Here is a 23,713-nt window from a genome sequence, read left to right as displayed (position 1 = left end):
TATCATTCAGCATACAAATACTCCCTACATAATAATTTGAACTTCCGTGCCACCTTTTATATCAAGTCTTCAAATGCTATCAAATATAAAGCAGGGACTGGTTCCATGAAATAAGACTACAGGTGTTATAGATGGATAAACTGAGACATTAAAAAGATTAAGTGTCTTGCCTTAAGGGGGGGGTGAGGTCAAACTAAGAATAGAAGCTCAAGTAGTGTCACCTGTCTTAAGCATAAATCTAGGAAACTTTCCACCTTCCTAGCAGCCATAAGTACAAAGTCTAACCAATGTTTATGTATTTTAAACATACATTTTGTAGTAAGAAAATTAATCTTAATTAAGGGTGGTACCATACATATGAACTACAGAAGATTAAGTATTTATATGTAAAATAACTTTTTAAAAATAAAATTAAATCTGATTAGAAAGCCTAATGTTAATATGTAAATATTAATAAAATATTCATAAACTTGAGCTATAACTAGATATACTTTAAAACTCAACTATTACACTATATATAGTAAATCAGTTTTATTATTGGTGATTATGAAATAATCACAGGACAAGTAAGTCACATTCCAAGATCAAAGAGCAAGTTAGTGGTAGAGGAATCAAAACCTTTGCAACCTAATAGTCACTTCCAAGACCAAAGGGCATGTTATTCCATCATACCAAGAACATTTTATGGATTTTAAAGGGTCATATGTCTGTCTAAAGGGGCTGGAAAATTTCTTACAACTCCCTGTATGTAATTGTTTAAAATTTAATGTTCTACGGACACGTTTTAAATATATCTAATCACCAAGCTTTTCACCTACATCCCCCAACTAATCCCTGACCTAAAGTTTTCCTGTCCTAATATTTTGTTCTTATACATTAAATTTTCTTGGACCATCCAGAGATTGGGAACATAGAGACTGGGAACATAGCAGAAATCTTTTCCTACCCAAGCAAAAGCAGCTGGAACTGAAGTGGAAAGTGCAGGATTAGCCCCTATAGGGAGTGGGGAAAACTGCTTGGAAATGCTTTTAAGGGATCTCCTGCCAGCTAACTCAAGAGTGATAGTGAAGACTTCCAGAAGGAAATACACCCAGCCAAGCCCCTGGGCCAAGGGAGAGTGTTTGGACACAATTCTGGGGATTGAGAATAAAATGGAACAACAACACAGCTTTACCAGAACATAGGGAGTGCTTTCCACATAAACAAGGGCAAAAGCCATACACTGGAACCTTCATCTCCATCCTGTTGTCTCTATTCAAATTGTAAAAAGAGTGTTTTTTTTTTTTTTTTTTTTTAATAATTTGCACTTACCATCTTGACACCGGGGTTGGGAATCAGATCCAGTATAGATCAATTTACTCCTCAAGTAACTGCTCCTATACCTTCCAAATGCAATCAATTTTGTGGAAGAGAACAACACTCTATAACACTTTTAAAGATGATCCTGCCTCTCTATAAGAACTGGAGGTTACTTGGCTCCTGCCTCTGATGAAAATAAAACGTATAAGTGTCACCCCCCCTTTATTAGTGGTCAGCAATGACTAAGTCACAAAAAAGTTCCAATTTAAAAATAAGCCAGTATTTTTTTCCAACTCCATGCCAGAATTCCAGAATACCTGTTACTTTTAAAATAAGGCTCCTAAATTTTTTTCCCAGTAAAACTGGGGCATTTATTTTACATCTTCTTTCACAACATTCTATGGCAAGTTAGGCACATTTATGTAATGTTCAAGAAGCTAGACTCCAATTATATAAAATACATGACATTAAGTAGTGAAATCTACTACATTCACTTTGAAATGCATCCAAAAATGAGATGTATTGATGAATGGATACAGAGAGGGACAGATATGTGACAAAACAAGTAAAATGTTGTTAATGGTAGACTCTAGATTATGGGTATACTGGTGGTCACTGCAAAATCATGTCAACTTTGAGAATCTTCTCTTTTTTTTTGAGACAGAGTCTCACTCTGTTGCCCAGGCTAGAGTGCCATGGCGTCAGCCTACCTCACAGCAACCTCAAACCCCTGGGCTCAAGCAATCCTTCTGCCTCAGCCTCCCAAGTAGCTGGTACTACAGGCATGCGCCACCATGCCCGGCTAACTTTTTTTCTATATATTTTTAGTTGGCCAATTAATTTCTTTCTATTTTTAGTAGAGATGGGGTCTCGCTCTTGCTTAGGCTGGTTTCAAACTCCTGACCTTGAGTGATCCTCCCGCTTCGGCCTCCTATAGTGCTAGGATTACAGGTGTGAGCCACTGCCCCCAGCTGAGAATCTTCTTAATAAAATGATAGGAGGAAAAAAAATACGGATAAGCAAAACCTTAAAAATTGACTGTGACTACACACAAGCAGGTATTGGCTTCAGTATTTCAGACTATGGGCACAGAATCTGGCATAATCTGGAATAAAGGAACAAAAGTAAGTACCACAGACTCCAAATGAAAGAAATATGCCAAGCCCATTTTAGCAAGCTTTTCAGGCATAATCAAAGAAACCCTGAAAATCTCATAATGAGATGCAAGTATCGCACACATACATTTTCAGACTTGTGCTGAGCAGTTTGGGTGATGGGCCAAGACAGACGTTTTTTGAAGGTTCCCTAATCCATTCACACAGCCCCATCGGAAGGACAACACTGTAGCCACCTCCAGCCTGCTAACCATCTCTCCCCTTTTATGGTCATCTCAAGTTTAAAGCATATACTCATCTGTTTCCAGATTCCTAAAGGTATCAGAAAAAAAATCTAAATATAACAGATGGATAAGTGCTCATGGTAACTAGAAACCAAAATGTAACTTCAGCTTTCACAGGCTAATGTCTTAACACCCCTGGCTTTAGTGTAATGGCCCTGCTGTAGATCTTTTGTCTTTATTCCCACACAGAAATATTACCCTGACTTTGATGGATGACAGATAGGTGTTACTCAAAATTTTATTTTAGGTTGACATGAATAACCTTTACTTATTTTAAAGTCAATCATTAAGTGTTATTCAGGATGTTAAAATTTACTCTAAAACATAGTTAAGTGTGTCTGTTTATTAGATTTTTTTAATAGTTCAATATACTTTTGAAAATCTAATTCAAATGTTCGTGAAGCATATGAAACTTTTCTATGAATTCTAGGGTTCCACGGAATATAATATGAAAATCGCTAGGCTAGAAGGACTCAATTTGTACTCTTAGTGTTTATTAAACCCATGACCTTGAAGTAATATAAACAGCCACTAAATCCTCTCTAGACTTCATGTATGAAAGTGGTATCACATCGTTAATTTCCTGGTCCTGAATCTCTTTCTCCCCTATAAGGCAAAACTCTAACCCTTTGCCTTACTATCCTCACCTCCCAATTCTCTAGTTTCATTCATATAAACAAGATCCTCAATTGTATTTCTTGGCTGGCTTTCCAAGTTTCAACAGTATAAATAATGCAACCATGTAATGGGAGGAGGCAACGACATGGATGTGTTTGTATACTTGTTGCTAGTTACAAACGGAAACCCCTGCCCGGGAGTCTGAAAACTGAACACATTTCACATTCAAGTTACTACCTCTCCTTAGCCACCAGCAAAATAGATGTCAGGATCTCAACAAATCTGATAGCAGCTCTAAGAATGTCGAAATTGAAACCACATAATGATACGCAATCTAAAGTGTTTAGGGGTAAAGTGTACAGATACCTGCAGCTTACTCTGAAATGCATCCAAAAAATTAAGATGGACCAATGACTGGATGGATATGTGATAAAGCAAATATAGTAAAATGTTTAATTATAGGATCTAGATGGTAGGAATATGAGTGGTCACTGTAATTTCAACTTTTCTGATTGAAAAAATTCTTTACAAATGTTGGGGGAAAATGATGCCATACTATAAATGAGATAGGAGAGACTATTCCATTCAAGGATATCCTGCAACAATGTCAGGAATACAAATATTAGAGGAACAGGGAGTCAAAGATCCTGAGACTGTCCTGTACAATACCATGATAATGCTATGGTTTGTAATTTATGCAATACCTCTCATTTAATCAATTTTATCTCTAGTAAATGCCTACTAAATCTCTCGCATTAAATGATATGAAGGACATAAGAGGAAACATCAGGATTCTTGCTCCCCAGAACCTTCATTTCTTGGGGAAAGCAGAGTACCATTTAGGACAGTAACCCCAACCAAACCCTTTACTCCTTAGTGCCTTAGTAAGAAAAATGGAAAACGTCCATGAGAAGATCAAGAGTCAGGTCAAGATCCTGTGTAAAGTCTATGAGGACTGACAGTTCAGAGGGCAAAGCTAGGAACATAAGGGATGGGCTAAAAATAGTGGAGCACGTGGTACTGTTTTCCCAGTTCAAACCTGTCACCTGAGCCCAATACAAAGGGTGGAACTCATCCTCTCCAATTAGTCAGCATTTGAACTACTTTAGGTAGCTAAAGACACCATGGATTATGAATCCCCTAGCCTGCATACACTGACAACTACATACATGAACCCTCACCATTATCCACAGCAAAAGCTTTACTGGTTCTTAGAAAGAACCATGTAGAATAACTTAAGTAAATTATGAATTCATAGCCTTATACAATGTGTAGTAAATGGCCATACTGCATACACTTATTGCATGATTTAAGAGATGTCTGCAGACTCACAAAGACCACAAATTCTTTTTTTTTTTTTTTTTTTGAGACAGAGTCTCACTCTGTAGCCTGAGGTAGAGTGCCGTGGCGTCAGCCTAGCTCACAGCAACCTCAAACTCCTGGGCTCAAGCAATCCTCCTGCCTCAGCCTCCCAAGTAGCTGGGACTACAGGCCTGCATCACCATGCCCGGCTAATTTTTTCTTTCTCTATATATATTAGTTGGCCAATTAATTTCTTACTATTTATAGTAGAGACGAGGTCTTGCTCTTGCTCAGGCTGGTGTCCTGAGCTCAAATGATCCACTCGCCTCGGCCTCCCAGAGTGCTAGGATTATAGGCGTGAGCCACTGCGCCGGGCAAAGACCACAAATTCTTACCCAAGTACCTATGGACCATTGCTTTTCTCTTAGGGTGAAGAACTGTTAAAGAAAATGTTTATGCAGGAATTCGATATCCTTCAGCAAGAGAGGCTCTGCAAAGTGTGAAGTTTATCTGGCTGATAGGACAAGGAGGCTACTATTCTAAATATATTTTTATATATTTCATCCATTTTTATTTTAAATTGATTTGATCCCTAGAGCTATTTAATTGAAACAAAATACTGACAATGAAAGAAATAATGAAATATATAAATTATAACTATTATTAGCACTGTTCACCACACTGGGCTTTCAATATATACAGTTGAAAGGATAATGATGATGATGATGATAAAAGTGCTGTTTCTTCTCGAGCATTATTAAGGGCTTCAGGCCTTAACATTGTGTTTTCTGTAAAAGCTCTGACCTCAGCTATGCTGATCGATCATACTGACCATAATAAAATTTATATGATTTAGCTATGATCTTAATCTAATAAATTTTCTAAGTTCATGGTTATAAGATGTGTGAGCCAAGGTTTCAAATCCAGAGATTAAGGAACATCCAACATTCATCTCACAAGCATGGATCTCTTTTGCAAGTGAGCATCTGTTGTTGGCTTCTCAAGTCTTCATCCTATTAATAGAAGAGTTGATGATGGACAAAATCTTAAAACAACTTCCACATCCACTGAGCTTTTACAATGTTCAAAAATCTTAGTAAAAGCATTAAGTTTTCACAAGTTCCTGTTGGACTTGAACTGAACTTGATGATAGATCTGAACTCTAATATTTTATACTTGAGAATTAAGGATGGAAGGGCACTTATTTTGATTCCCTTGTCTCAGCCTCTGTGCAATCCTTATTAATCATTTACTGTCTCCTTTGTTTTAGTTTTAAAGAAAATTCATACATGATGAAGAAGATGAAAGGACTTGTAAACAGATAAATTATCCATGAGTAAAATAACACAGTATACAATAGCCTTAAAGAAAGTAAAGCACTCTAAATCAATTTTGAATTATTAAATTTCATAAAACTAGAATATTTTTATAATTCTCAAAATTGGGAGAGGATATTTATCCTCTCATATGGGAGAGGATAAAAAGTTCTAAGGGGTCATTTGAATCAACTGAAGTCCAAGATGGTTTGACTCTAGATACCTTAGAGATCTTCACTTCACATCAATTGGGTATAGATGAAACACTAGATTTGAATTTCAATGTCCAAACCTGACTTCTTCCATGTGGAATCCTGGTCACATTCAACCTTTATTGTGGACTTCCATGGCACAGTTCAATACACTTCAACTAAGAAATATGGTTTGAACATGTATATGCACACAAATTTATAATCCTATAATGAGTATAGGAGAGATACTTTCTAAAAATAAAAAAGTAATGTCCAATCAATGCTCCCATTGACTTAATATTCTTACATAAGGTTCTCTTATAAAAAGTTCTTACAAAGACTTCATTCACATTAACTAAACAATATTTTATTTCATGGAAAGGAAAATTATCTCCTTGGGACATTAGTAATATTTTGTGCGTATGTGTGTGTTTTTCTACACAACATCTTAGCTTTCTTTACAAGTGCAATATGTACTCCGACTAAAGATTGCATAAGAATCAAAGACTCTAGAGATTCCACTTTTGAAGAGTCTAGTTAGGATCCCTTTTGTAAGTCAAGTAGTTTCTCTCCTCAAGTGACAATGAATTCCTTCTAAATCAGAGGCTGGGAAAAGTTAGGAGACGTTACAAGAGGTCAAAATGAAGTCTATTAAATCCCAGACTCAGATTTAGTCACCATAGAGACAGGGGAGATAAATAAACCAGTAACCTTAACAAATGTGCTGCACCTTTGCCAGACATATCTCTGACTTACCATTATTTTTACTTAAGTATCCAAACATAACTGACTCTGAAGACTACAAAACCAAACAGAACTAGGCCCAAAAGAAATACGAACACTCATTGAAGCAAAGGGCAGGCAAAAGCTCTCCATCCCCCTTGAAGAATTGCAACATGAAGCTCCAGAGGCAATGACATATGGGGAAAATATGTGGTGCCAAAGCCAGAGGAAACCATGTCAAAAAAGAAAAACAGACATGAAGTAACTGACCTAATTAGAAAAGTATACTTATAGCAGAAAAACAAGTATATCTGCAACAGAGAATACAGCTGAAGGGGAGGGACCACTGTAAGGAAGCCAACCACCTTGAAGTAAATTTTTGTTGCTTATCTAAATGAAATCAGAAAATGTAATGAGCAACACTCTTAAATTAAAGTCCATATACTGGACCTTTAAACATGAAGATGCATTCCCTGCCTGGCACTGCTACATATTAATTAAAAGCTCTGAAAGAAATATTTATCCTTGGCGTCATGTGGGATATGAAGATGCCTCTACCAACTACTAAAAACAAAACAAAAACAACAACAATAACAACAACAAAAAACAGAAGAAAGAGAAATGGTGGCTGAGGATGATGGAACAAAACAAGCAAGAAGGAACTATAGCATCAGAACACCAATGTTTAGGCTGTAGGCAGAGTCCTCATCATGTTTCGTAGTTACTTACTAAGCACCTACTGTGTGACAGACATGAACATCCTACTTGTGATATGGTACCCTTTAAATTTAATAACTGAGGTGGTAAAAGTGGAAGGCTCGCAACCTCTAAGCGAGTATGTACATATGGTAAAATGTACAAATAACATGAATAAAGCCTCAAATAAAGTGATACTTACATTTGTCCACGTACCTTCTAGTTCTTGTCCATATGTACATATCACTTTGTATGGTTACAATCACAGCATATATACAATTTTGTATCCTGCATTTTTAGTAAAACTATATTATATAAATTCTTTCATATTGTTTATGCAAGCATGAAAATTATAATTTTTAACAGATTCATGAAATTCCACTATATGCATGTATCATAATCTTAACTGAAATTAACCAAAAATATTTGTTGAATAAATGAACCATTTCTCTATTGTTAGACATTTAAATTCTAATTTTTTGTCCTTATAAATAACACTGCGATGAATATCTATAGCCATAAAGCTTTTTTCTTCTTTTCTTACAACAATTTGTTTCTTAGAACATATTTCCCAAAATAGGATTGCTGAAGTAAATGTTACCAATCTTTGTGACTTTTGCCATATATTGCCAAATAACATTCCCAAAGGCTTTGTACCAACTTACAATGCTACCAGCAATGACTTAAGTGTATATCCGTTTCAAGGAAAGCATATTAACATCAGGTTTTCTTTTTGTAGTTTTGTTGATTTAACAGGTGAAAAGTGTACCTTGTTGATGTTTGAATATGCTTGTCTTTGCTTACCAGGGAGGCTAAACATTTTCCATGCATTTTAAGCATTTACCATATGCCAGGCCTGTGTATGCCTTTCTTAAAACCTGTATGACCTCTGAGCATAATATAGAAATTAATTATCTTGTCATATGTGCCACAAATATTTCCTGGTGTGCTTTCCTTTTCATTTTAATTATATTCTTTTGCTGTAGGATTGTATATATTTCAATCTGTTGACCTCTTCCTTTCTGACTTTTTCTTTCACTTTATAGCTTACAAAGTTATCATATATCCAGGGATTTCATAATTATCCTATTTCCTATGGTCTGATTTATAAGTTCTCTAAGAGCCCTATAAATATATTCTCCTATAATTGTAAAATTAAAAGCTATAATCCCTACTTCATGATTCTTGAGCTTTTTTTTTTTTTTTTGAGAGAGAGAGAGTCTCGCTTTGTTGCCCAGGCTAGAGTGAGTGCCATGGTGTCAGCCTAGCTCACAGCAACTTCAAACTCCTGTGCTCAAGCAATCCTGCTGCCTCAGCCTTCCAAGCAGCTGGGACTACAGGCATGTGCCACCATGCCCAGCTAATTTTTTTTCTATATATTAGTTGGCCAATCAATTTCTTTCTATTTATAGTAGAGACGGGGTCTCACTCTTGCTCAGGCTGGTTTCGAACTCCTGACCTCGAGTGATCCGCCTGCCTCGGCCTCCCAGGATTCTTGAGCTTTAACATATATAGCTTTTTACTAGAACCACTTAATTTAAAACAAAGTTTTAAATAAAAAGTTAGATTTATCTTTTATATGTGCTATGTTGTATGAGAAATGATTGATTTGTCACCTACCTTGCTGCAACTTGAAGTGAACCCAAAACAGCCCGACTAAGGTCTCTTTATCTTTCTCAGGCAAAAGAAAATGTGAATGTTCTAAATATTAGAACCATCACTGCCTGACTGCTTTTTCTTAGGACTCCTTTAGGGTAAAGTCTCCTTGCTACTCAAAGAGAGGCAGGCTCTGAGATTAGCAGCAGTATAATCTGGTGCTTGCTGGAAATGCACTCAGGCCCTACTCTAGAATCTGCACATTAAAGTGTGAGAAGCACCAAAGTGGACCACAGGAAGCCTCCAGAATAAGATAAAACATCCATACTTGTTGATACTCTTTCTCTTAATTAGGTACCATCATCAGAAGGTACCCCTTCCCTGAAATGTTTACCCTCAACCCAAGCTGGTATTTGAGAGAAAGGATCATCTTAAGTTTGCAACCTCAATATTATCTAGACCTGGGGTTGAAAACTCACTTATCTATAAAACCGAAACATTTAGATAATGGCAACTGACCCTTGTCCCTAGTGTCGAGGGGACTACAGAGACTGCTAGAGGGACTGAGGCAAAGTTCTTGCTTCATCTAAGGAAACAGCAGTTATTTGGCTCTGGCCTAATGTAGCCAAACAGGAATGTAGACTCAATACTGCCAGATCTTCTGATATTTCAAGAGAAGCTGAAAAATCTGGATTTTTAAAAATGTGAAATCTCTCAATTTTTAAATGCTGGCAATTAAAATTTTAAAAGAATACCTCTGTGTGCCAGATCCAGCCCACCAATTTGAGACCTTGGCTCTAAACTGATGATTTCCAAACTGTGTAAGCCTGTGTAATCCATCTGTGCTGATTTTCATGCTTAATACCAGGGCACCAAGAAGAGAGGTTACATCAATATAAAATGGCACAAATCAAATCACTATGACTACTGTATTTTAAAATTTTGTGTTTTGTGAGTATTAAAAAACTGCCAAATCAATGATGAAAATGACCATATGTCAGTCATACAAATATTGCCTAGATGTAAGACACATGTTTGATTAATTAGCAATATTGTCACTACTACAGTACAAATACAGAGTACTCAGACTTAGCCAAGTTCATATATGCATTAAGAATTATGTTGTATTCAAGTTTGTGTTCCAAATAATTCCATTAACTAAAAGGCAGCCAAATGGAATAATTTTAAGTTTTTAAATAATGAAGTCTATCTATGATAAATGCTTTCTTATGCTTAAAATGGGACACACTATGATTTAAAAAAAAAAACAAAAAGGCTCATGTAGAAACTGCAAAGTCTATTTTCCTATACTGTTCAATCATTCCAAATAAACTTTTGAAAAATAGAGTGTGAAATGCACAGATTACATTTGTTTTCATTTTGGGGCTTCTGGGTCCCAGGCACAGCTGCATCCGCAGCAATTATCGAAACTTTATTATTTGCACATGCTTATATGAAGGTGGCATAAATCACAAGCTCAAAAAGCAGAGCGGAGAATTGTGCCCCTGATTCCTTACCAGTCTACTTAATATTGGGCAGTGTAATAAAAAAAAAGAAAAGAAATTTTCAGTTTCTTTATCTGCAAAAGGAAAAATAATCTAGGGATGACCTACACTTGAAGAATATCAGACCCAAAATGTATTATTCTTTTTGTTTTGCTCAACACTACATTCCTGGCCTGGTACATAATAGGACTGAATGAATGAAGAAAAGGAGGGAAGAAAGAGCACAATTTGCAACTGCATAATCCTACATATTTCTGTCATGGAGAAAAAGAATTTAACAGATTCTATTTAATTAATTCACCTGAGAAATTCACTGGTCTAAAGGAAAACCCAGACACCAAGTTCTGGTCAATGTAAAAATGTCCTTGGGGTATGCCTGATATCATAAAACCACTTCAAATACGTGTTTGAAAAACTTCAATTAAAATGTTCCATTTTAAGAATACAGCCTTATACTTAGTTTCTGTTGAAGTTTTCTACTGACGAAGCTTGTCAAAGTTGCAGATTACTGTGTAATTACTAAGGGCAGACAATGCATGTGTGCCAGATTTCACCCAGCCAGCATTTCCAAGTTGATGGGAAGATGTCTTACCCTTCTTTACATCTCCTTAAACAATCTAGTATCTGTTTTCGTGGGAAAATAAAAATAAGGGAACAGAGCTAAAATCTCTGCTTTTTTTCAGAGAACACTGTGCTTTCAAACTGCCCGAGGGTTCCTCAGAGGAGCAGGACAGAGTCACAGCCTCCTACTTGAGCTAAAGCAGTTCTGCTTTGGTTTTCTCTACTGGGGTGAGATCTAAGATTTTTTTAAAAGATATGTTTCTATCTTTTTCTTTAAGTTTGACAACAATCCCATTAGATAAAGGCTATGAATGAGAGCTATGGCAGGGTTGAGACCAGAAGATGAAGACTGCCTCTCTGGCAGCAAAGGGAAGCTGCTGAAGCTTTTATCATCAGGCCAGTTTTCAAGCCCTAGGCACTTGGAAGAACTTCCAACTACCACCACATCATAATTGATGAAATTGACAAAATTCAGATTAAACATTTCTCAAACTTTGTCCTATGTTTTTTACTCTTTAAGGTTTAATATATTTAGGCATTTGAATAGATATACATTAAAGTCCAGGAAGAATTCTACAGCAAGTAGATGTAACAACGGCTACTCTTGCCACCTAGTGAATATGTACCCTTAACTGAAACCTAAGTACCTACGCTGACAGTGTGACTGCATGGAGGAGAAGGCAGGAGGGAGGTGAAGGCAAAAATGCTGCGACCTTTTGACAGATGACACTGGAATCCTGATTGGTACAGCACTGGCAAAGGCTATATCTCCTCCTGTAAATGCACAGAGACTGGGGCACCAAAAAGAAGGGACCAAACCTGCACATTGGCTAAGCCATCTTTTAGATTCCTTCTTTTCATTATTTTGAAAGATGAATAGTCAGCCCTTCTCTCAAAGAGAGAAGTGAAGAACCATGGATCATCAAAGAGTATAAATAAACTACTGTGGCTAAATGAAGAGGACACAGGGTGACTATTCAAGCATGTTAAATGAAAGGTCTGATCAGTCTGGCTGCTGACACCAATGTAGCAAGGCTGCTCTGAACTTGAGGACAAGTTAGAAAAAAATGTCCTGACTCCTATTAATATAGCCCAACAGAAATACTCTGGCACTCCTATCACCAGATTTTGCAGCGGCAGTCCTGGTCCTTGGCGCCTTCCATCCACGGCAGAAAGATTCCTGAGAACTGATCAGGGCAGCCCAGCCTCCTCCTGGTGGTCAGCAGAAGTCTCCTCCCTCCCATCCCACTATCTGCTCCATGCAGCTTTCCTGCTCCCTACTGTTCGTGCTGTGACATGAGCAGATCTTTATTTTCAAGCATATCTTCTAACAGTTCTGTTGTGCCTGGCACATTCCCTTTTCATGTCCCCAAGTTCAATGTAAATGAGATTTTCCCTTGAAAAGGCATTCCCCAGAGAGCTAATATTTAGGGTAAGCAGAAATATTGGTTGGGTCAATTAAAAGGAAGCCTCTGAAACCTCCTGTACAAGTAAAGCTCTTTGTACAATGCCACCCGACACCACAAATCGGAAAGTTGGACATCAGTGTAAGAATCTGTGGCAATTAGTAAGACTTACCTCACACTGGATGTGTGGAAAATAGGATGTATTCAGCAAGGGCTGGATACAGCTCACAACAACTTCCAACGTGCCTAATTTAGGGAAAAATGAGAATCAAGAAGCAAAGTTACCTTTTTAGAAGAAAAGTTCAAAATTCTAAAAAAAAAAAGTCAACTTCCTTTGAAATGGCTCATGGTAACACATTTTACTTTATATTTACAACCCTTAGAGTTAAAGGAAAACTGCCAAAATGTTCTGCATATTTCTCCAAATGTCTGTTTATCATATAACATTAGCACTGGCAGTGGATCTGGCTCCCTCATTATCAAGCTGTATTAGCTCAAACACTCAGCATTGTTAGGGGAGTGAGCTCATGGCCTATTTCAGTTTTAAATTAACATTTGGCAATCACCCGGGTAATCAAAACAAATGACTCAGTCGTTTAGAATAGATTTATTAGTTGAGCCTTTTTTTTCTCTTTTAACATCTTTAGAATATTTTGCCACAGGAGGGCTCCGATCCAGCCAGAATGTAGAACACAAGTCACCAGAGGAATATTTAGAGGGGTTGCCATGGAGACGAGGTGCCGTATGACGGCTGAACTTATCTCCAATCACAACAGGATTAGGATGCAGGCTAGTGGGCAGGCCCATCCTAGTGCAACGGTTCTGCAGCACTAGGAAACAGGTGTGCCCTGTGCTGTTCCTATCCCTGACACAAACACAGCCCACCACGACATGCTGCCCTCCCCACAGGCCTGCTCACATCACCTCCTCACCGCCCCGCCCCGCCCCGCCCCACCCCACCCCCGCCTTTATTCAGAAATGACTGGCTGGGGCAAAGGAGAAGGAAGTGAAATCCTGAAACTCACACCAAATGTCCTTCTAGATCAACTGTGAAAATATATGTGAGCAAATGAAATCAGAGGAAAAGACAGCTCCCTGAGAGGGGGACTCTTTTTTCACTGTTCTGTCCCCACTCCCAGAACAGTGCCTGGCACCTAGAAGGCTCTCAAAAAGGGCAAACATAAACCAAGGATTATAACCAGACATGTAGTCACCCCCACCCTCACCAACCATTTCTAGGCTGATCCTCAAAAGGGCAGTGGTTATAGATTTTAAAAATATTAATAAACTGGAAAATAAATAGCTGCTCCAGTTGGTTCAACAGGCTAATGAGTTAATCTGTTTAGTGATCTCAATGACAACTGTCACAGTTGAAGACAATACCTCCAAACTCAAAATGGACAAATCTGATAATTATGGGAACTGGGTTCTTGTCTACCAGGTCAAAAGCGCGGAGGAAGGCAAATTTGAGCCAGTGGTGAAGAGCTAACATTTGAAAGTAAATGTCTGAAAGTGACTTAATTCAAAGGAACACCTTCAAGTCCTCTTCCCACCTGTACTTACATACTGACAATATTTTCATATTCTATCACATAAATGTGGATTATGTGTGTCATGTTAGGTCTTATTTGTCCTACTGGACTTTAAGTGTCTGGCAGGGACAAAAATCTCTAATTTCATTTCTATTTCCCAGTACTTAGCATGGTATATATCTACAAAAGGCTTTATTCTGTCTTATCTCCCACCACCCACACTCCACTCATATGGAACTCACTGTTTCTAGAAGATGCCACACCCTTTCTCAGCTGCAGCAGGAATGCAGCATGGCACAGTTGTTCGCAGCAAGGTGCCAGAGCCAGACTGCCTGGGTTCAACTACTGGCTCCACCTTATACTGGCTGCCCCAGTCCTCTCAACCTCACAATGGTGACCTACCTCACAGAGGTAAGGATGTAAGCGCATGTAAAGCACTTGGCAGTGCCTCACACACAAAAGGCACTCACTGAATGTTAAAGATATATAATTATTACTATTATTATAGCAGGCAAAGAGTCAAACTTATCAAACTTGAATAAAGATTTCATATGGCATCACAAACACAAATACTTGGCACTAAATATACTTCTCTTTAGATTCAATCCAACTGAAACTTCAAACTGAATCTGTCACACTCTAGCCTTATCCTATTTCATCTTTCCCTTGTGAAATTGATTTTTCCTGGAGATGGATATCATTCTTACTGGGCTGTACTTGACACAATCTGGTTCTCTACTTCAAGAACCACAGTAGCTGCCTTCCTGAGATCCCAACCCCCCAGTGCCTCCCCTGCCATCTGTCTGTCTGCTCCCCACCTCCTCACGTTCTGGCTTGGAAGGGCTACAGGTGGAAACGTGGCAGGGAAACTATCTTCTGAAAGGACCCTGGCTGTCCTTTCAGAAGGTCCTTGAATTTCATGTTTCCTGACACCCTTCAGGGGGCAGAAGAGAGAAAGGCCCAAAGGCTGAGGAGGCAAAGCTCTCACTCACATCAGAGTCCAACTCAGGCCCCAGCTAGAGTAATCTCCCCTCCCATAGTTCACGGTTTCACCATCAAGAACTAGTCCACAAAGAAGGACAAAATTCAGTACCTCCGTTTCACATTATTGTTTGTACTAGTGTGTCCCACTTAACATCAGTTTGGGTCGTGAGGATGAAGACACCCATGGTAGGTATATTTGCGTGTCCTTTTCAATCTGCAGTGTGTAACCATGGCTCTGACCAGACATAATACAAATTGTGTTGACAACATTGTGCAAGTCAAAGAATAAAAACAGAATGGCAGCCAAACACACTGGGTAAAATGTGATGACAGCAAAATAACCCAAAATAAAACCCAAACACTTTAGGGTCAATCAGGCTTTCAAATAAATCATATTAATCTTATCCCACCCTGACAGAATCAAAAGTGAAAATAGACAAACCATTTATATTATTCCAGAAGGAGCCAGTAGTTACTTTTTAGTAACATTTAACACATATAATCGCTTTCCTTCAGGTTCAACAAAAGTACTATGGCCGTGGACACTGCTGACCCTATCACTACTGACAGCCAAGCTTAATCGATCCCCAAATCACTGGGTGAATTATGTAGAAAAGTAAAATCCAGAGACAACAGCTCTTTGAAAGGATTTAAAAGACCAGTTCAATCAATCAAAATGGATGATCCCCACAGATTCTTTGTCTCCTCTAAATTCTTTGAATGGGATTGTCATGGTAACCATCCTTCAAAATATCCTCTCTCACCTAAGAAATCAAAAAGTGGTGAACGCCAAACATCTTCTCAATTAGGTACATTTGTGATGGTAACTGGTGGCTCAGACTTCTCATCTACCCCCACTTTTATTTTAGTCAAATACTTGCGGCACTATGGGAGTCACAAACATTGGCATATGAACCATTAAGAACATATTTCAAATGTTACCATAAAATGCAATAATAAATACAACTGAGATGGCTACTGGCTCATTTCCCTTAGCAGAAGAACTGACAAACTAGCTCTCATTTAGCAAAACAATTTACTGGAAATAAATGGTTCACATGATAGATGCTTCATTTTTTAGTAATTCCATTATAATCAAGATCGTCCATATCATCAAATCTTTAACATATTAATGTAATATATGAACAAAAACTAAGAGGATATTCCCAGTCATAGAAATAAAAGTCCAGCTTTTTGGCCTTATATTAAGATTTTCTGTCTGAAAGATCATTTATTCCACAGAAGCTTCTACATTTATTGTATATGACATAATCATAATATTCTTTACAATTTGGAAAGAGATAGGTTTTATTCATATCCAGTTTGGGAAAAGACAGGTTATATTTTTAAAAGGTATCTACTAGATATACTACACATTTGAAGTTGTGATTACTCCAGATTTTTCCACAGATTTCTGCAGTTCTTTTGGAAAACTATTGATAAAAGTGCACAGATTTACCAAAATTAGAGTAGTCATTTTTAACTTTACACTGGAATATAGGTAACCCTTTAAAATACTGCATATGCTTGTATAGGTTTTCAAACTAGTAAATAAAAGATGTCTTTCTTTTCAGATGTGGCATGACTTACAAACTAACAAAAAGTGGAAGAGGGAGCAGTGCTCCCATCATGCCCCAAATAAATACCAACAAGCTCCTTCCATGGGCCATTTCTGGATGTGAATTTAAAGAATTTCTTGGTCATAAGGGGGAAATAAGTATATTTGGGGAAAAACATAAAGGGAAAGTGAGGAAACATAAAGGGGGAAAATATTTATTTTTTGACTGGAGTATTAAACATTAAGAATACTTATGAATAAAAAGCCATCAAAAACAGAAAAGAGAAAACTAGAATTATCAGGCGTTAGGGACAAATGGAGACAAAGCAAAACCACAAGTCAAATGGTGAAATCCAGTAAGAAAAATGAAGCAGCAAATATTTGCTAAAAGTCAAAAGGTAAAACCTTGAAATTCTTGTCCTTTGCCCTAATGTTCAATGGTATTTTTGTTTTGTTTTAAAAATATGAAGACTGATGTCTTTTCGATGACTGCTGTGACAGCTCCCAAATAAAACAAATGATGAAATAAAAATTCACTTAATTGACTGATAGGCTTGAACTAGTCACTGCCAAGTTTACAACTTTCCCACAACTCCAAGCATTCTTTGGTTAAAAAAAAAAAAAAAGCATTTTTTTCCCCTGACATGATGACCATGGGTAGCTTTTTAGGTGACTATAATTCTTTATTTTTATATAACTCACTGTGGACCCCCCCCACCCCCCGCCCCAGCATTAGAACTTCTAAATCAAAGCCGTGAGGGACAAAGAATTATAAGATTCATACGTGATGATTCTGACAGATGCATCTAGAGAGCATCAGTCCTCCCAGAAATCTGAGAGGAACTCCTGAACCAATGACATTCTAACACTGCCGTCACCCCCACAACCATCACCAAACTCTGCCCCTTTTTTCCTGCAAAAAGAGCTTTCATATTTTTCCTTCTTATTATCTCATTTCTACAGTCCTAATTTGGCCCATTATCACGTCACAGCTAGACCACTTCATCAGACTTCTTAACTGTAGGTATGCTTTCTTCTTCATATAGCAGTCAGATAATCTCTCAAATGTACCACCTCAAAGGAATCACTCCCTTTTCCCAAAACCTTCCTCCATTGTAATCTAAAGGCAAAATTTCTTAGCATAAAATTCCAGGCCCCTAGCTTTGGTTGACTCCCTGCATCTGAGGTGAATCGCCACTAGAGAATGACAGGCGCTGTGGCTCATGCTACTCTCCCCATACCACTGATTCTCAAACTTGGCTGCCCTGGGGAGCCAGAGCAACTAGTGATGTCTGAGTGCCTGCTATGGTTTGAATGTATCCCCTTCAAAATTCTGGTGTCAAAATGTAATGGCCAATGTGATGATATCAAGAGTGGGGCCTTTAAGAGATGATTAGGCCATGAGTGCTTCTCCCTCGTGAATGGGATTGAGGCCCTTATAAAGGAGGCTTCACACAGCGTTTAGCCCTCTTGCCCTTCTGCCTCTCACCAGGTGAGGACATGGCATTCCTTCCCTCTGGAGGATGCAGCAATAAGGCACCATCTTGGAAGCAGAGAGCAGCCTTTATCAGGCAACTGAACGTTTCAGCACCTTGATCTTGATTTCCCAGTCTCTAGAACCCTGAGAAACAGATTTCTGTTCTTTATAAATTACTCGGTCTCAGGTATTTTGTTATAGCAGCACAAACAGACGAAGACAGTATCCCATCCCCAAAAAAGCTCCCCAGATGAATCTAATGTACAGCCAAAGTTGAGAACCACTGCCCCAAACTCCTATAGCCCATAGTTGTCAAATTTTAGAGGGCATCAGAATGTCCTGAGGGAAAGAGGAAGGGCCTTATTAGAACACAGATTACTGGGCCCCATCCCCAGCATTTCTGATTCAATAGATGTGGGTGGGGCCCATGAATTTGCATTTCTAACAAGCTCCCAGGTGATGCTGATATGCCTGGTGCAAGGCCCCCACTTTGACAAACACTGGTCTGTAGACATAATTAGTATAACTATATATATAAATATATGTATTTTATATTATATACACATAATTATACATACAACTCATTTGGCAAAAGAACACGTTCTATCTTCTGGAATTACTTTCACATTTTTTTTTTTTCCGAGACAGAGTCTTGCTGTGTTGCCCAGGCTAGAGTGAGTGCCGTGGCATCAGCCTAGCTCACAGCAACCTCAATCTCCTGGGCTCAAGCGATCCTCCTGCCTCAGCCTCCCGAGTAGCTGGGACTACAGGCATGCGCCACCATGCCCGGCTAATTTTTTCTATATATATTAGTTGGCCAGTTAATTTATTTCTATTTCTAGTAGAGACAGGGGTCTCGCTCTTGCTCAGGCTGGTTTCGAACTCCTGACCTCAAGCAATCTGCCCACCTTGACCTCCCAGAGTGCTAGGATTACAGGCATGAGCCACAGCGCCCAGCCTCACATTTGTTTATGAACCCATCCACAGAATGTCTTAGAGATGATCTAGTCCCATTCCCTTTTTATAAACTGGGACCCCAAGTGGGGAAGTCATTTGCCCAGAGGATCAGGTGGTTAGAGGCAAAACTCAAGCTAGGATTCAAAACTCCTGACACTCACCCCCAATTCAATACTCTTCCCACCACTTCCTTAATGCGCATCTAATAGTTTCTCCGATGAGCGTGGACATTCCTTGCTTAAAGAGATCACTGTTTTAATATTATCCCCAGCATCTAGCAAGTCCAGCAAAGTGCCCTGCACATTAGAGTAAGCATTCGATAGACAATTTGTCGATTTCATTTTATGAAGCACTCAGTCCCATACTTTTCATAAGCTGGGTTTGGCAACTGGGCAGCTCTGCTCCAATCAATTAGCCCTGGAGTAAATCCTTCATGTCAGCATGCATGCTGCCATTATCTGCTACACAGATAATAATAAACACATAAAGAAAAATTATGGGAGTTTTAAAAGTGGCAGGGATGATAAGCACCTTTATAAGGTGACAAAATTCAACTTTCAAGCTGTATGTCAGAAAACATTTCACAAAGTCCAATTTTATACCTAACAAACCACTACAGCAGTAAAAATCTGGCAGTTACAGAATTGTAAAGTACATTGCTCTGGTAGTTCAAATATTTAAGCCAAATTTTTTCACACTGAGGCCCTCCTCCTTGTTCCATAACAGAAAGTTCAAAAGTAACTGGACTAAGGGTAAAGAGGAGAGAGAGGGAAGGGGTGACTAAGACAAGCCAAAGGGTGGCAAAAAGCAGGTAGGTGAGCAGCAAGGGGGCAAGAGGATGCTATCACATACCTGCCCCGAAAGCCATTGCCACCATCCCAGTCCTTTCAGGTACTTCAGTACCTGAGAGCATAACTACACTAGGCCTCATGACTGACTCAGCCCATCTATACCTGGGAAACAAACGCATTATGATTTGGTCAGGCTATGACTTTTGCCATCTTTCCAACTGACAGGCATTGCTATAACGTCAAGTCGGCTGAAGAACTTGGTATCGATTGTGAAGCTGACTAAAAGGTACACAGTGCAGTGCCAACACTTGGCTCACCACTGGCATCTAGTAACCTGTTATCCTGGCCACTGAACTGGAACCCCCCAGCCTCTGGCATGGACTGGGACTCAAGGGAGAAGCTCTTTCCATTCCCTCCCTCTCCCCTTTCCCCTGTTAATATCTGTGGCTTCTAACAGGTAGTACCACATGCATAGTCAATTGGGCAAGCAGTGAAATTAAGACAAAAAAGTAGGCTGGGTGCGGTGACTCACGCCTGTAATCCTAGCACTCTGGGAGGCCAAGGCTGGCTGATCGCTCAAGGTCAGGAGTTCAAAACCAGCCTGAGTAAAAGCAAGACCCCGTCTCTACTAAAAATAGAAAGAAATTAATTGGCCAACTAAAAATACATAGAAAAAAATTAGCCGGCCATGGTGGCACATGCCTGTAGTCCCAGCTACTCGGGAGGCTGAGGCAGAAGGATTGTTTGAGCCCAGGAGTTTGAGGTTGCTGAGAACTAGGCTGACGCCACAGCACTCTACCCCGGGCAACAGAGTGAGACTCTGTCTCAAAGAAAAAAAAAATAGACAAAAAAAGTAAAACTGACAGCATATGTAACAATGAGTATATTTAACAGATCCATACATAATTATTTCTGATATACAAAATAAAGTTTAATAAGTTAAACAGAGGTGAACTATATAACCAACTCCTCTCTTTATTGGTATTTTTACAGATGACTACATGAACGATGAAGTTTTTCACCCTGGGTCTTATCACAGACCTAACGGACACATTCCATGGACACCCACATCCTCAAGATATCCATAGCTGGCATGGTTGCCCCCACTTGTCTTCTAATCCTTGGTGCCTTGTCAGTTTTTTCTCTGCTGGTGACTTTATCACCATAGCATCTGCTTGTTTCCCTTCTCAGTCTCAATATCCCTCTCAGACCTGATCCTGTTCCCCCCACTACCACCTACCACAGAATGTTCTGTTTTCACAGCCAACTCAGGAAAGCAACACATTACTTGTAGTTGCTCATCATACTTACCCAGTTTCAATATATAGAAACCATTTACATTCACGCCTGTAAAAAATCTTTTCACACATGCTTACGGTAGAGCTGGCCATAGTGAGTAATTGTGCGGAGGTTCTGGTGTTAGGTCTGTGCCTTTACAAGCCATGCAATAGCTTCTGGCCCAGAGCAATCAAGCTCTGACCTGGATACTGGCTCAGAGAGTTGGCATGAGCTCACCAATTATCACTGTTGCTAGTGACACTGCAAATGCAAGGGTCAAAAAAGGGTTTACTGGGTTGTGGGGCAGGGGATTTGTGGGACTCTACTCCACTGCAAAGATGGCATGATGTCTTAATGGATGGCAGACAAAGCACCAACGCAGTGCTCACCCTGACCTGTACAATCAGACATAGTTTTTGACTGTACTGGTCAGCTCTCCCAGAAGCTCACGCTTTCCCTTCAAAGGAGCCTATGCCATAAGTTATGTCACTCAAGGAGCAGCACATCTCTTATTTTACTCATACTGAAAAGCATGCTGGACTTTAATCTACAAGGTAATAATAAAAAATACCTGATATATTCTTCGCACTTCTGAAACCAAACACATAAAGGGATTTTAAAATTAATAGATTTTATTTTTATTTTTATTTTTTTATTTTTGTTCTTTTTTTTTTAGTTGTCTGAAGACCAGAATATAGATTTTATTTTTGAGTGGTTTTAGGTTTACAGAAAAACTGAGCAGAAAGCACTCAGAGTTTCCAAATACCTTCTCCTACACCCCTGACAGTCTCCCTATTAGAAACACGCTGTATTGGTTTGCTATATTTGTCACAACTGATGGGCCAATAGTAATTAATGCCTTATCATGAACTAAATCCATAGTTTACATTAGGGTTTATTCTTCGTGTTGTCCATTTTATGGGTTTTGACAAATATTGGGTTTTTTTTAATATCTTTATATTCTGAAGGGCGATAAAGCACCTTACCTCAAAACAACTTTAACTTCGTTAGCTTTGTCGAAGGAAGTTTCATGGGAATATTATAGTGTAAATTGTTCATTTATTTTAATGATTCAGTTTCAAAGAATATCATAACATAGCCCAGGAAATATATTCAGCTTTGACTATCTGAAAATCATCCTTTCACAACTCTCCAACCACCAGTATGGCTCCAAACTTGAAAGGAGTCTGAAAAAATTGTTGGATCACAGAAAAACAGTCTCCAAGACATTATCTGACATGTTGGAATTGGTCAGTCTGCTGCCCACTCGGTCCGGAGATGTTTATAAAAATGGCTTTGTCATGAGAAGGCAAAGCAGTGTAGGAAAAGTAGCATCAGGAGACAGGAAAGACCTGGAGAAAGAAAATCAGGGAAGGAAGACAGGGCAGAAACAGTAGAAGTCGGGAGTGGCAGAAGGACACTAGATGCAGGCCAAAGCAAAAGAGAGCTGGAACAGAAGACCAGCTAGACATTGTTTGATATATGGATTTTTCTGAAGGGGTGAGGCAGGAAGGGGCAAACTGTATCTTGGTAGGGTAGCCCTTAAATTGCCAATAATTATTCATTCAATTGATTATATCAATGAGAAAGTAATACTTAGTATATTAAAAGCTTCCTTTGCACCTAAGTGTGTGGAGATGAAACACTTTCTGTGCACAGAAAATTCCCTCTGAAACCTGCTTCAAGTCTTTTGGAAGGCTCAATGGATAGGGTTATTCCTATATAATTTTATATAAACATACACACATATATGTATACATACACTAGCAGGATATATATATATGTGTGTATATATATATATATATATAATAGATATAAAACCTTCATTCTCACTCATTTTTACTTTACCAATAAGTGTGAAGCAAAATTCAAATTATTTTATATTTCCTGTTCTTGAGGGATTTGCCATCTCACTATAAACTAGTTTAGAAGAAAATACACTGCTTTTCTATTTACCAGAATTGTTTCTCTCTTGGCTGTAAATTATCTTTGATCTCAGTATATAATGAGACTACTTACTAAGTAGTTTACTTATAAATGATCAGAAAAAAGATTGTAGGAAATTGATACCTTCCTAATAGAATTTCTCTGTAATATTATTAATATTTTATCTTAAACATAGAGAAGAAAATTGCATCTTGGACATAAATTGGGTCTTTTCATAGAGAAAGATCCCCAAACTTTCAAATCTGGGTTTGGAAAGTGGCTCTCACACAAAAGCAGATCAGTGGGTTCCTGGGGACAGGGGCAGAGGGAAGAATGTAGTATTATAAAAGGGACATGGGGAGACTTGTAGGGCTGGTAAAAATATTCCATGCCCTGATTGTGGCAGTGGTTTCATGGGTATATACATCTGTCAAAACTCATCAAATTGGAGGCTTTAAGTGGATGCAATTTATTGTATGTAAATAATGCTCAATAACAAGCAGCTTTAACAAAGGCCAACTGCTTTAAGATGCAAGTAAAAACTTTCACCTCCTCATAACATTTTTTTTTTTTTTTTTTGAGACAGAGTCTCACTTTG

At 38.5% G+C, this 23,713-nt stretch overlaps 1 protein-coding gene across 2 annotated transcripts in view; it reads right to left on the bottom strand.

Annotated features, from left to right (window-relative positions):
• The window catches only part of FHL1 (four and a half LIM domains 1), a 62,868-nt gene that overhangs the window by 28,431 nt on the left and 10,724 nt on the right, over positions 1–23,713 (bottom strand). The window contains exons 1-2 of one of the 2 annotated variants that reach the window (XM_075999265.1): positions 14,387–14,484; positions 12,785–12,858 (exon numbers count right to left, since the gene is read on the bottom strand). The gene's annotated coding sequence lies outside the window, so the exon portion shown is untranslated. Of the gene's footprint in view, positions 1–12,784; positions 12,859–14,386; positions 14,485–23,713 lie in introns of those variants that run through there. The other variant, XM_012752328.2, reaches the window with a different exon arrangement.

The sequence above is a fragment of the Microcebus murinus genome, chromosome X (genome assembly GCF_040939455.1).
Source record: "Microcebus murinus isolate Inina chromosome X, M.murinus_Inina_mat1.0, whole genome shotgun sequence".
NCBI lineage: Eukaryota > Metazoa > Chordata > Mammalia > Primates > Cheirogaleidae > Microcebus > Microcebus murinus.
The sequence above is the reverse complement of the archived record's forward strand: the minus strand, read 5'-3'. Positions and strand labels throughout refer to the sequence as shown.